We start from the raw sequence: 14,699 nt of genomic DNA on the forward strand, positions 1-14,699 counted from the left end.
AAGTTGCAATTTCTACTTTTAACATTATGTGCTTGAATTATAGCCTGGTTTATTTACCAGAAAACCAATCTCCAAAACAAACCAAGACATATACCAGCATGGCTGCTCAATGTGATTAAACCTAGGAACTAACATACTCTGCTGGACCAAATGTACATCTAATCCAGCATCTTGCCTTTATCAGTGTCTACCAGCAGCAGCTGACTGAAAAGTGTAGGAAATGGGTGCATTATGTCAGCTGCTGAAATATTAACTGTAGGTTTCTGACAGTTGTTTAGCTGCTGTCTGAGATGGAAGCTACATTTGGGCTGTTGCACTCTGAATAGCAACATCAAACTATTTATAGGTGAATTTGCTGCCTTTTGGAACTAATTTATAAATATCTGTGGCTTACACAGTGTTTCACAACAGCAAGTTCTGTGCAGTTTACCTGCATTTCCTGTGTGTGTGATAGGCGGGTGCAAGAGAAAAATAGTTTAATTTGTTTTAAACATACTGTCTTGTTGTCATTCCTCTCTGTACCATTTCTATTTCTCCCTTTTTTGAGGTGGAGCAGCTGGAATTTTGTGCAGTGTGCATCACAGCTGTGCATCACAGAATATTCCATGTTTTTTCTCTGTTCTGCTTCTAATACCTTCTGAGACTTTTCTTGGACTTCTTGCTGCTGAGAGTTGAACTGTTTGCCTGCAGTAATCTTGAAATCTTTTTTGTAAGTAGTCATGCCTAGTTTCAATTCATTGTTGTTTATTTATAGCTAGATTATTTTTTCCTCTGATTATATTATTTTGCACTTCTTGACCTGGGACAACAGGTCATTTAAAAACCAGTCATTTGGTATTATCAGATCCCCTGTAATTCTCTGAAGTTTACTTTAATTACAACTATCTGAAATGATGGAAAGCATCACAATGTGTGCAGCCTTCCTTTTTGTCAGATAAGTTAAAAGAATGTCCACAGACTTAACTCTGATCCTTGTTGTGGTAACTTCCCTGTTCTTTGACGCTTCAGTGTTTTATTTATTTTGATTTTCTTTATTAATTTTGTGTAGGTCTTCTCATGGCTTTTACTTTAAGGTGGTGTGAGGTGTGTAAATGGGTTTGCTTCCTTTTGTTTTTGTTGCAATATGGTGTATGAACCTTTTGGTATTTGAGATGTAGGTCTTCCAGCATCTCTTTTCATTTGCTTTGAAGTTGGATGTCCAAAAGCTTCATTTCATTAAGATTGCAATCTTTTATATGAATACTTGGCAGAGAGTGTTCCTTAGAAATGTGGGGTTTTGTTGTTGGTTGTTTTTTTTCTTTGCGTGTGTGTGTGGTTTTGTTTTCTATGTTCTGAGTTTTTGTTTAAATGGCCAGTGTTTTGTAATCTTTGTATCATGAATTATATCACCTTCAAAGGATCATATAATTAATTCCTGCCTCTACAATTTATTCCTACATCCTGCCTCATCCCAGCCTCTTCAGTTCTTTTCTCTTCCAGTTTGTGGACGTCCTTGTCTTGCATTTTTAACTATCTGTGATGTTTTCACTATGACCAGCTGTGAGTTTATTTTTTTAATAGATACCAAGAATCCACTGCACATCTCATTTTGTTGTTGTGGTAGAATTTTAATTGTTTTTATTTGATACTCTGGTTTGAAACTCAAAGCTTCTCACTCACCTAGCATTGATATCAATGAGTTTTAAAGTGGTTTGACTGTTAGGCAAATGGCAATTATTAACTTTCATATGTTTACTCCTTGTCTAACTATTTTGATTTTATTATGGGTGAAGCTTATATTAACTAGTTGAACTGTTAGGACAGTGGGAACAGGCACTTCTCAGAGAATAAATACTGTTTGAAAGTAATGTTTCTTTTGAATATTGTGCTTCTGTATATATGATTTGCTGCTCCAAGTATTGATTAGGTGTTAAATAATTAAACTCACCCAGTAGTGTGTGAGTGTTCATTCCTGTATCTGGGGGGGTAGGAAGAAGGGCTACAACAGACACTTCTGTCCAGAAGACTCCTAGCCTGGAGGACAAGGAGATTAATGTGTCACGTAGGAACATGCAGATGTGCCATCCAGACTGTAACTTGACTGAGGATATTCAAATGAACTAGTTCAGAACTTGGCAACACTTGGCACATGGTAGTGCTGATTTACCCGCTATAGGAATTGCATCCTTTACTTCAGCTTTGCTCAGTGTGCATGGATTATACAAGTTTTCAGATATCCAGGTGGTTTAGGTTATTGTTGGGGGAATCAATCCTCCTTCAACTTCTTGCTATTTGTAATTGCCTTTAGTAATTTGAATTACAATTTTACATTATTGTATTCAGAAGCTCTTAGCACTTTGTACTCTTGTGTGGGTGCATGCTTGTGATGTTTTGCAAGTTGTGGAAAAAATATTTTTTTAGTAGGTTAGTATTAAGCTGTTGTGGAATTTGAACAGTCTCTAGTGTACTGTGTGACTGCAGCAGGAACTTAATAACCACAGAAAGTTTAATTCATAAAAATTGCTGTTACCTTGAATGCTTGAGTAAGAACTTTGATGCAGATTTTTGAAAAGTAAGACTGACAGTTTTTGATGTTCATGAACAGGAAGACTGAATAATGTGTTTTGGTTTTGTAGCTCATGGAGTTAAGCACCTGAAGCTTGCTTTGGTTGTCGGTCTCTAATTGGACAAAGCATTGTTTTGTGTGTTAGTGAGCAGACACTTCTAAAAACATACATAGCCAAGAAATGAATGCTTGCATTGTTATAAATCAGGTATCATTATTTTGTATTTGGAAGATGAAAAGTGACTTGACAGAGGCAAGTCAAATTAACTAGTTCAGAGATAGGCAACACATGCTACTGCTGATCCCAGGGTCCTTTGTTGTGAGCAGTAAACAACCATTCCTGCCCCCTTCAGAAAAAAAAGTATTTCTTACCATTCTGCCCTCTTCCAGGACTGAAGCCTGTAGTGTGTATGAAAGGATGATGTACAAGCCTCTTCCCCCACGGAACTTGTGCCAGATGTTATGTACTTGGTAATGCAACTTGAGAAAATAGAAAGGTCTGAAATAATTTAAATTCTTACAGTTACTCCAATAGATGATTTGAAAATATGTCATTTAGCACAGGTTATAATGACAAGAGGAGTAGCTTCTGAGACATTAAATACGTCTGGTTTTGGAATTCTTTAAAATGCTCATGTTTGATTTCTGGAACTTAAATACCTTCTGTCTGGAACGAACATGTATGGTTTTTTTGCAGCAGAGGGGACTGAAAAGAGTGTGGAGAGTGGTATCATCCTTCTTTTCCTTCCTTCTAGGGCAGGTGTTTTTTGAAAGACAAAGGACTGAAATAAAACGTGTAATTCAGTTGAGGTGTATTGTGGAGAAAGAGTGAAGGAAACAGCTGCTAAGATCAGAAAACAAATCTGTAATGGAGAATAGAAAACAGGTCTTTCCAAGGTGTGTATATAAACTTGTTCTCACTTGTCCATCTTTTTTTGTGTAGGTTGTTGTCTAATAGTTCATTAGGACTCTGTCATAAATGTTTTATGAAGTGTTGTCAGGGTTTCCATTGCAATGAGGTAGTTAAAACATTGTTTACGTAATTGTGTATTTTTTTTTAAAAAGTAGTATATACACTGGAAAACTCTACTTTTGCCTAGAAAAAATATTTTTGTTTTGAATTGAGTCAAACTATTCCCTGGAAGGAAAAAAAACCTGATTTTTTGGGGGGTTTTGTCTCAATATTTTTTTGAGTGTGGACTTATATATTTTTTTTTTTAAAAGAAAAAGAGTCAGACAATTTTTGCCTCCAGTATTCAGGTAAAGTTTGCATCTCTATACTTACCTTTAAGTAGTCTTAGTGATTTTTAAAGGGGTTTTTTTGTGTGTATTTGTTTATTTATTTATTTAATGCAGTATTCTGACATGTTTGACCTCCAGAAGGTTACCCTGTTTTGTTTGGCTTGGTGAAGAGGAATTTTGGGAGTTCATCCATACCTTAGTTGATGCCACCGTGTTTCCCCATTGTGTCAGTCCCATGAGGCTGTGTTGCATCGAGTTTACCTGAGTGTCATCCAGTGTAAAGCTATGAGAAAATGTGGGTTTTATCTCACCATTATTCCATCTTGCCTGTATGAGAAAGTTCATGACTTCTCAAGACAAAATGCTTTATCCTGAACATGAGTGTTGCAAAGCTATAGGATAGATTAGAAATCCTACGAGCAGGAAAACGATGCATTAGGTAAAGTAAATGGCTCAAAATAGTTATCAGAATAGGACTGTCCTGGCAGCAGAATCGAGTTCTCTATAAAAGAACTTCTGAGGTACTTGGGCCACAGCTTAATTACACCTTCCTTTAATAGTTTTGTATGAAAAAAAACAAAGAAGGAATTGGTGTTGAAAGAGAGGAATGTGTGAATATTCAACAGTGTTAGACTTGTGTATCTGTTGGGAGAAAGGAGAAACCCAAATATTCACAGTGCTCAGCAGGAAGTAGGGAAGAGGAGATTTTCTTCCTCTTAGAGGTGTGCTGTGAAAACAGTGATGCAGCCTGGCAGGCCAAGTCCTGTTGCATTCAAGGAACAAAAAACAACAGCCGACAATGGCTCAGAAGCTGCAGGGGAGCTAGTGTAGTAAAAAAGAAAAAAAAATAGGGCCGAATCTTGCACAGTAAATTGTGATGCTGTTGTCTTTTTAAATACAGTCATTACTGCTGAAGGAAGCAGAGAGAAAAAGCTGATGCTGGAACAATCTGGTAGTTAAATGTAAGGGAAACGGGGAGAAGGGGTGGACTCTTGCTCATCTGCAGCAGCACTGCACACAGAGCTACCTGATTTAGGCCTAGCGACAGTGCGTTGGAGGCCTTGGGAAGGCAGATAGCTCCACCAGCATGTTTTGTCAGTGTGACGTACTTGGGAGTGTGTACAGCCTGCATGCTAAACGCCACTGGCTGCCTTTGACTTCGCTTCTCACAGTTCTAAGAATGTAATGAAATCCCTTCTCACTCACGCTTTTATTTTGGGATGGAGGGGGAGAGAAAGGAGCTTTCAGTATTCTGGTATGTTCAGAGTTTGAAACAAGCATGTTTTACCTAATTCTGTTTGCTGCCTTTTTATTTAGGCTACGTGTGAAATACATTGATACCTTTACATGCTCTATCATAATTTATCAGTACACAAAACTAGAAACACATGGAAACCTTATTGATCCTTATCTAACTAATCTCTACACAGGGAATATAATGCTTACTGTTTGACGGTCTTAAGCAAGCTGGTCTTTTTTTTTTTTTTTTTTTTTTTACTTTCTTTGCTGATCTCTGTGCTCAGGACATCAGGAATGCCAAAATGACAACATGGTTTAATGAAATAATAGCTGGTGAAATTGAATTAAGTTTGATTTGCTAAAAAGTGAGTCAAATACAAATATAGAATGAGAATGGTTTTTACTAAATGCGAGCAAGCTGTACTTAGAAGAGATGTTGTAGTCAAAAGGAGAGAAAAATGTGATACCTGTCCGGTAGCAGCAGAGGGTCCCAGCCACCTTTTCAGAGTTCAGAGCACCTGACAGAATCAACAGAACTCTGATACTGTTTTACATAGAACTTTGTGAAATTAAATTGCCAGTATTCATTCTAGGAAAACAAAAAAAAAAATCACATTTAGCGGGTGAGAAGCATTACCTTTTTCATGTTGTTCGTAAAATCTGAAGACAGATTGAAACAAACTATTGTTCTTTTGATACTTTTTTCATGTGAACATCTGTTCACCAACAAATCATTTTCATATCGTCCTTTGTCAATAATTTAGAGGCCTAACATATTAGAGCAAGTGATCTGTAGTGTTGTAAAGGCAAAAATTTATGTATAGTTTCTCATTTTCAGCCATGTCGCTTCCTGTTAAAATGGAAGCTCGACATAAGAGGAAATGAACTCCTATATTCTTAGAAGTATTCTTATAAGTATTTTTCAGTATTATAAAGTAGGAGAATACAAGAATGTATATTATCAGCTAATTTTCAAGTTTATGCTACTGTGCCTTATGTACATTAAATGGTTTCTTTTTAATGCACATGGTGAAATAATTAAATTGAAGAGTCCAGTTTATTATAAGAACTGTGACAGACTAAGTGTGGCCCAGTACCTGTTGCAGTATTTTGACATGAAAGTTGACCATAGCAAAGCCAGCATACGTTGGCTTAATATTTAAAGAATGCCTGTGCCATAATGAGGTGCACAGATAATAGTGATTTCTATTTTGCCTGAGTAACAAGCAGAACAAAAATAATTCAGGACTGCCAATCTCAAACTGCATCTTTATCCCTAGTTGTTCTGTAGGCTTCCAGTTTCAAAATGAAAAGGATGTTCAAATGTGACTCTGTCATTGAAAATGTAACTCACAAGCCAAGTTTCTGACCACGTGGGGAAAGTGAAAGGTCACTTCTTGATGATTGTTTTAATTAAAAAGAATCAGTAAAGTGCTCAGTCCTGTACCCAGTATAACACACTGGAACTTGATAACTGCTGAAAGAAGGAAGGAAGGTCTCCCTTTCTGTTGCCAACACAGTGCTTCTACTGCTTAAACTTGTGCATGATGTTCCCCTGACCAATCTGTGAATCACTTCAACTTTTTGTGGAGTGTGACACCCCTTCACCCACCATTCCCTCCAGAAAAAGGGGGAACTGCTGTAGGTAGGACCTTACAGCTGGAAGAGGACGTGAGGGAGAGTGCCTTGGCCAAATAGATTAGCTGACTGTGGAGTGTTATTTAACCTGCAGGCTAAACAATAAGAAAGAAACTGAAGGTAGAACTATAAACTTGAAGCAGAACTAGGCTTCACTTAGGTCTCATATACTGGTAGTCTAAGCTCCTTGTGCATGCTTGACAAACTGTCATTTAGTTTGTCATTTATGTCATTTAGGTTTCATGGACACATTGAGATGAGTTTTATTGAAAGTACAGCATCTGATTTTGAAAGAACTTTATAAGTACAGAACTATAAAAGATTACCTGTTATTTTAAGGTACCCTGCTATATAATCACTAATCACAGTACACCTGCATTTTTAAATGTTTGCATGTTATTACATGGGTACATGGCTTCTGTCTGAAATTTGTGGAACGGTAACATCAGTACAAGCTTGTGTAGCTAATCTCCCTAAATCTGTCACTGAAAATCTCACTGCTGCTCCTTGTGATTCTCAGCCAGTGATATTTAAAACAGAAAGCCCTTGTGATTGCAGGGCTTGTCTTTTTTTCTTCATTGCAAATGCCTGTTAAATTTCTTTGTTCATCAAATTATCACATTTTGTTTTTTTACTTCTTAATTTTAAAACACATTGTGGAATTGTGTTTGTTTCCTGTCTGTTACATGCAAGTTGCCCTTCATCAAAATGCATTTAACACAGATTTATTCACTTAACCAACCCTGCTTTTAAGTAGTTTCACTATACTTCATAAGCATGGAAATGCTGTATAGGTAATATTTAAAGGCAGAAGGAAATTCAGGGTCTCTAATTGGAGCCCTGCTGTTCTGAAATCTCTTTGGGGAAAAAAAGCAAAAAGCCCAGGCTCTTGAGATTCTGTATAAATGTAATATGAAGTCTGGTGTAATATGGAATGGTCTTCTAGAATATGTGTGCTCACTTTAAACAAATTAGTTCATACATTCATGTTGTATAGTCCTTTAAAAATATATAATCTTTCAGCTTAGTTCTCTCAGTTCTTTAGTCACAATATTTTGCTTTTCGTTAAAACGCTAGATTTAAGAAGACTTTAATTGATTTGCAGTCACTGTGCTGACATGAAACTGAAAGCTTGCCTTTACTTGTTTGTGTTTTGAACTTGCACTTTCACTGTTTCCTTTCTAAATTCTGAAAGAATGCTTTGAGTCATATATACTTCATTTCTCCTGCTTTCTCTCTCCGAGAGCAGAATCTCTTCCTTCCATCTCCACTGAGGAGATGTGTGTGGTTTGTCGGATTTTATTCCTTACGTTTAGTGTTTTCTCTTTTAACTTTTTTTTCCCCTTCACTTGTTTGGCATTTCCCCCTGCTGGCCGACTGCGGTAACAGCACCTCTTTTCCCGTGGAAATGGAAGGCCGAGGCTGTCCTTGAGTGTCACTGCTGTGTCGGTGAGGCGTTGGCTGCTCTTCTGACATTTTTTTGGTGTCGTCTGAACGTCTCTGTCAGATAGATAAAATTCAGAGAATAGTCTGGACAAGCAGGACATGCACATACCTGAGGTTCTCTCTGTCAGAAATGGAGTTGTACTTCCAGTGATAGTCAGAGGTACTTCTAGTTTTGCATTTCATGCCTGCAGTCTTGCAACACTACCCAGATCATCTCCTTTTGTACTCTGGACCTCTTCCCAAAACTCTTACGGCAGTTCTGCCTCACTAATGTATCATTCCCACAAGTCATTTCTTTCCAAGATAAAGTGGGTTGCTAGGAGGGGAAAAAGGGTTTGGCACTCAATAAGAAATTTCTCCTCATGTTTAGAAGGATAAAACTAGAAATCAGAGATCCCTCCCTTCTTAATGGAATTTCAGGGTGAAAACAAGTTTAATTGGTGCTGGGGTAGAGTTTTCTTAATTTTTTTCTTGTTCCCTGCATCTTCAGTTGTTAAATCAATTATAAGGATTTATAGGTGAGCTCTTTCTAGAAAGAGTCTTCTCCTCTAACTCCCTCTCCTCCCCTTTTTCCCAAGTAGTCCTCTGTCTCTGAAGTATGAAAGGAAGGCAGGAACTGGCTTATCAGGGACTGGAATGAGAAATTTGCGACACAGATTAAGAACAATATAGGTTAATAAACTGATTTTGCTAGACATAATATTAAAAAACAAAACCAAACTGTAAAGCATAAACATTCAAATAACTTCCCATTGCATTTCTTATAAATTTTGAGACTGAACAGTGGGCTATTACAGCTAGGAGGGGACAGCTCCTTCTGTTTTCTGTTGACCTTCCAACTTATTTTCCCTCCCAGTGGTAAATATACTGTGTAAATTCCTGAAAATAATTAAAAAATAAAAATTGCAGTTTTAAGACTTAACAGATTAAATGACATAGTTTTGAAATTAAACTGTTAAACAATGTTTATAAAAAATAATCCCAAACAACCCATGTTTCCAGCAACTTTATGGAATGTTGAATAATGCAGCAAAAAATTTTTAGAAACAGGCCTAACTCTGCCTTCTGCTGATTTATACCTTCACATCATGTAAATACTTTAATTTTGCAAAAATTTCCTCTGCTCCCTTCTTCAAATATGAAACTTTGCTGTTGCATTGTTAGTATAACAAACTTATAGACCTTATTAGTACTGGGAGTTCTCTTGCTGTGTATTTAGCTAAACAGTCCTTCTGAAAAGTAATTCACTGAAATAAAAATCCAGGTCATACCACTTTTTTTACATGAGCAAGAATTTAGCCACACTGCATATAAGATGATTTTGTGTGTACCTAGAACCTGGTGAATAGTAACTCACTGAGCCAAGTGAGGCTCTGCAATACTATAACTTCTGAATGAAACAGTGTTTTAAAATGTCCCTGCACACTGGTGTCTGGGTAAAGAAAGGAGTATTTTTCTGATAGTAGTTTTATGAATGTTAGGTTAAATGGGGAGCCCTTGATACCTTGTCAGAAAGAACTTCTGCCAGGCTTACTAATGCTCATAGGTTAGAGAGGCTTCTCTGATTCAAGAAATAGGCTAAGACTGTGCAAAGAAGAGAGGTTTATGCACAGGTTATACAAAGTAGAGAGTAACATATCTTGAATCTGCTCAAGTGACAGAAATGATTATGAGGTTTTAAAAGATGTTTGTGCTAATTTTCTGCTAGGCCAAATGTAGTTTTATCATTTTTCCAGAGTGTGATTTCATACTCCTCCCCACCCCCAAGATACTAGGAAAAACTGTTCAGGAAGAGTTACTGATGCCCAGTGGAGCTGTAGTCATAGGACAAGAGCTAAGAGGGTAACTCTCAACTATTTACATGTGTTTAGTGCCATGGCAAGTTTAGGTGGATATTTTAAGAATCAGCTTGTGAAGTGGTTTTATCTTTACATTAGAGATGGTCTAGCTTGTTTTCTATGTGTTAAATATAGTACTGCTTCTGCAAAGACAAATGATGTTGCACACTTCTATTTAAACTTAGTTTGATGGTTTTATGAAGTGTTTCAGGGAAGGTGAAGCAATCTATCCCCAAGTGAAGTCAGTCTTGAGTTCCAAACTGCTTTTGTTTCATGGTGAATCATAGCAGTTGAAGAACTTTTAGATAGAACTGAAGTTTGTAGTTTGAATCCTGTAAGTTGTCTGTATGCATAAGCAGAAAATCCAGGCTCCTTGACCAGTTTAGGAGGAGCTTAATCCATCAGTATTGTGTGGGGATAAGGATGGAGGAGGAGAGAGCAGTTGTACAGATGGACAAACTGGAAGACATGGCTTGTACAGTTCAGTTCATTCTTCATTTATCTTGAGGAATCCTGTTGGTCCCTTTACCACCTGCCTGGCATGTGTTACTGGGGCTGACTGGGAATTCTCCCAGCTGCAGCACAACACCAAGATCAGAGTCCATGCATTGGCAGAAAGGAGGCTTGTTTTTATCACAGAAGCAACAGCACCAGCACTATTGATGGTCATTGAAATGTGAGCCTTATAATAATGTAATTTGAAATTGGTTATATACCCTGTCTGGCCTGTGTTTGGTCTTAAGACTGCAGAAATCCCACTCTGTGAAGGAATATGAATTGGGAACTTGAAAATCGCAGTAAAGTATCTGCTATGACTTGTTTTCTTAGGAGATAGTGATAGAGTGCTCTCTATCTACAGGATGTCATTTAAATATAGCAGGGAGAGCCGTTGCTTTGGGGAGTTCACATCTAAAAACAAAAGTCCAGAGAAAAAACTCTGAAACTCTTCTGTGTGGTTTGTATTTTGCGCACAAAAAAGAAATAAAATTAATAATGCTTTACCCTCACATTGTAGAACAGTTATCTGAAATGTAAAAGAATATCAGGTTCACAATTGCCTATGCACAGCAATTAGTCCTTTATATTTTTTTTCTGATTTCATTCTGTGCACTGAACAAGACCAAGAGCCTTTTGGCGAAAAGTAAAATATACATAATTAAATATTGTAACATGATATGAATGTATAGAGTTCCATGGTCTGAGAGTAAACATTTGCTAGTTTCTAGAGTTAGGAAAAATGCAAAGAAAAAATTACTGAACATGACATTTTATTATTTTCAGTTTTTACAAGTGAGTCTCTGGTTACAGTAGCATAAACTTTATTGTATAATTTGAAGGTAATAATAAGTACCTAATTGTTATAACCAGACATCTTAATATACAGATAATTAGCATTTAAATAGTCTTAAGCCTTCAGGTGTTGTATGTTAAAATGTTTTCACCACCATGTGTTCTTCTGATGTCCTCAGGTACTACCAAGCCTTAAACAGGAGTTTTGAGATCTTAGTTTTTATAATGGTCCCCTGAAATGAGTAACTTTTCTAATCACAGATATATATTTTGGGAAGAAGGCAGTGCTCTTAATTTGACTCCCAGACTTGGGGTTTAAAAACCCCCAAAATACTGTAACAATCCTAGAGTTAACCTTGCAGGCTCCTACCTTAGACAATTTACAGCATGTCTCTAGAGCCTTCAAAAGGCTACCTCAGTAAATTGGATAGCTGAGATTTTGTGATACATTTTTCCTGTTGAAGTTTTTGTCAGAAATCCCTGTATAATGCTAAACTCTTCATACTTCTCTATTGATATGAGTGATTTTGAGCTGTCTAATCTTAACTTTCTAATGTGTTTTGTAGTGAGAATGAGAAAGGTAGTGTGAGTTTCTATATGTACTTTTGCTGTGAACAAGAAATAATCTCATTTCATCTGCAGAGCAGACTTTATCCCTTTTTCATTAATACTATTCTGTGTTGGTTCCCAGTATCCACAAGTACAGAGAGTAGTCAAGAGCCAAAGTTGCAGATATAGTTGGTCATATGCTGTTCTCTACTATAAAAATGCTAAAAACAGTTGAAAACTTAAATCTGTTTAAGAGGCTTGGGGTTACCAGTCCTTGAGTATTTGTTCTTAATTTCTCTCTCTCAATTCTCTAAGAAAACTTGCCTGTATCAGGCACAAATTTTTCTGTGGCTCTTATTAGTATGCTGCTTATGAAGAAACCAATTTTTGATTTGTCATAGGGCTTAGATGTTGAGTTTAAAAAGCCATGGAAATTAAAAGTTCAGAATGACAAGAAATTCAATTGATACTTCATTCTTTGTGCTTGTCCTCCCTACTAAATGAGGCAGGGATGTTAGTAAAAATAGGATACCTGCGTGAGGGCAGAATTTTGTGTTGCCAGAGGTTTGACATTCAAAGGTTAACCTGTTCTAAACACTTAAGAAAAAGCCTGTAGTAAATTATGTACAGAAGAGGATGCAAATGTATTTCCATTCCCTATATAGGTCCTCTCTAAGTGACTTCTCCAAGGCAACACAGTGGTTCACTTGGATAGTCACGATTAAACTCCTTGTGTTCTAAACTTTGTCCTTGGGAGCTCCTGGCTTCTGAGTCTGGGGTTGCAGCAAGATTAAATGCAATCTAAAGGTTTATAACTGTGCAGCTTTTTTCTGCACAGTTCCATCTTGATGGAGCTAGGGTCCTGCTATGGAGGCGAGTCTCTACGTAGGGGGAAAAAAGGAAGGAAGGAACAGTTGCTGTTATTTTTAAATGACAGCTTTCTTGTCAGGTTGTGTGTACTTGTGCTACAAGTAAATTGATATTTTTCTTTTTTTAAATAAAAATCATGCTTATTTGTTCTAAGACTGTATTTGCAGATGTGTCATACTGACTGATTTGTTCAGCTTTCCAAAGGCAGTAATTTAAAGCAGTGAGATTTTGTTTTTAATTTATTTTTTTATTAATAGCATGGACAGATAGTTGTAGTCGCTGGTTGAAGAGGGCACTTAGTACTTGCATGATGAAAGGGCTTCCTCTATAGGTTTCTCGACCAATTAAGTGACTGATTGATAGTGGGAGGCGGAGGTGACAAGTAGGATTTTAATACCGAGAAGAAACAAATCGAGTTTGAGAATAATACCTGTCTCCAGCACCCTAAAAAATGACAGTATTTAAAATTCTGTAGCATCCAGAGCGAATGTACTTAACTTTTTCAATACAACCACAAAACAGTCCATGCTTCCCAGTTCATAACCTGTCACGCTAGCAGCTGGATGTTATGTAAACTAGCCTGAAATTGGTCTAAAATTAAATATCATCTCTAATATTCTGTGGTTCAAAATGCATGCTAAAATTCAAGACTAGGAGACTGACGATACTGTTACTGCCAGAAGTAGGCTTCCTGTTTCCTGTTCTCAGTGGTCACCAGCACACAGTTCTTCTGGTTAGTGAATGGAAACCCTCCACTTGTGCTGGTCTGCAATGAGCAAGAGATAACTGTGATTTTCTACTGCTATATCTTTTTATAAGGCTGGGGCTTAAACTTCAGCTCTGTGATGACTTACGTGTGGATGGAAACATCTGCGAAGATCTTGTTAGCTGTGAAGTTAAAGCTTCAAATACGCTAATATTCTAGTATTTTACTAGAAAATTGGGAGTATTTTGGAGCCTTTTTCTTAGCATCAGGCAAAGTAATTGAGCAAATGAGTTATCATTTATATTGTAACTATCTTTTTAGAACTCTGACTCATGAGATTTTTATGATTCATGTGGTGATTTCAGAGGCATTACCTTTCTGTGCTACAGAATGTTCTACCCATGACCCAGCAGCGTAACGGGCAGTGCCTCTTCTCGGCCTCCACACTTTGTGTCCCATCATATTGGCTTACACTGCTGTTTGTTTCAGTCCTCAGCAGTATTCTGGGGTTTGAGCTCTTGTGACTGTGCTGAGCTACCACTCGCTCTACCATCTTTGAGTGTTGGTGTAACCTCTAGCAGACACAGTGGGCAAATGTCCAGGGTGGGTAACCTTGTCATAATTTAGCTGTGGCAACTGACAGGACTTACGATATAGATCTTAATAAATGTAATGGAGACAAGGTCTTTCCCTTTACAGGAGGGGGACACTGACCTTGCACAGAACTAGAAAAATTTGTACCTCTAATTGTTTCTCCCCCTAGTGACAGTAATAGTGTGTGTTTTAATCCAGATTAAAATTGTAGATCTCCTTAGTTTTCCCTGGCACTTCAAACAGATTTTCTTTCAAAGTGGTGTTATATAGTTACCTTCAGCATTTAAAAAGAAATTCCAACTCCCCTGAAGAAAAACCAACCAAAACCCCCTTTCTAAAATCCCAACCCTTCCCTCTCCATCTTTCCAATTAACTGATTTTTTTTTTGCTTCAAATTCTAGTTAAAATATTTGTAATTATCTTTTTTTGTTGTTGTTGTTGTTTTTCTTTTGTAGGAGGGTGTAGAGAGCTGAAAGGAATAACTTACTCAAAACTGGTAAGTACTTCTTCCAAGGCTAAAATGGCTTACCTAAGAATAGATGATATGAAGAGATGGCATCCGTTCCTGGAAAAGTTTGATTGTTACTGAAACTGAAATTCTATCTATTCTTATATTCAGGAATTAAGTCTTAAAAAGTAAACGTGTCTGATGGAAGCCCCAGTCTCATAAATAAAATCTCTGTAAGGCTGAGATTTGGGCCCAAGGGTCTATAAGTACAATGGACATTTAAATTCATCTACT

At 37.1% G+C, this 14,699-nt stretch overlaps 1 protein-coding gene across 12 annotated transcripts in view; it reads left to right on the forward strand.

Moving 5' to 3' along the window:
- The window catches only part of PHF21A (PHD finger protein 21A), a 133,540-nt gene that overhangs the window by 16,676 nt on the left and 102,165 nt on the right, over positions 1-14,699 (forward strand). For 11 of the 12 annotated variants that reach the window (XM_015631075.3, XM_015631079.3, XM_015631072.3 and 8 more), the window contains exon 2: positions 14,413-14,453. The gene's annotated coding sequence lies outside the window, so the exon portion shown is untranslated. Of the gene's footprint in view, positions 1-3,315; positions 3,443-14,412; positions 14,454-14,699 lie in introns of those variants that run through there. The other variant, XM_015631074.3, reaches the window with a different exon arrangement.

This window comes from Parus major, chromosome 5 (genome assembly GCF_001522545.3).
Source record: "Parus major isolate Abel chromosome 5, Parus_major1.1, whole genome shotgun sequence".
Classification (NCBI taxonomy): domain Eukaryota; kingdom Metazoa; phylum Chordata; class Aves; order Passeriformes; family Paridae; genus Parus; species Parus major.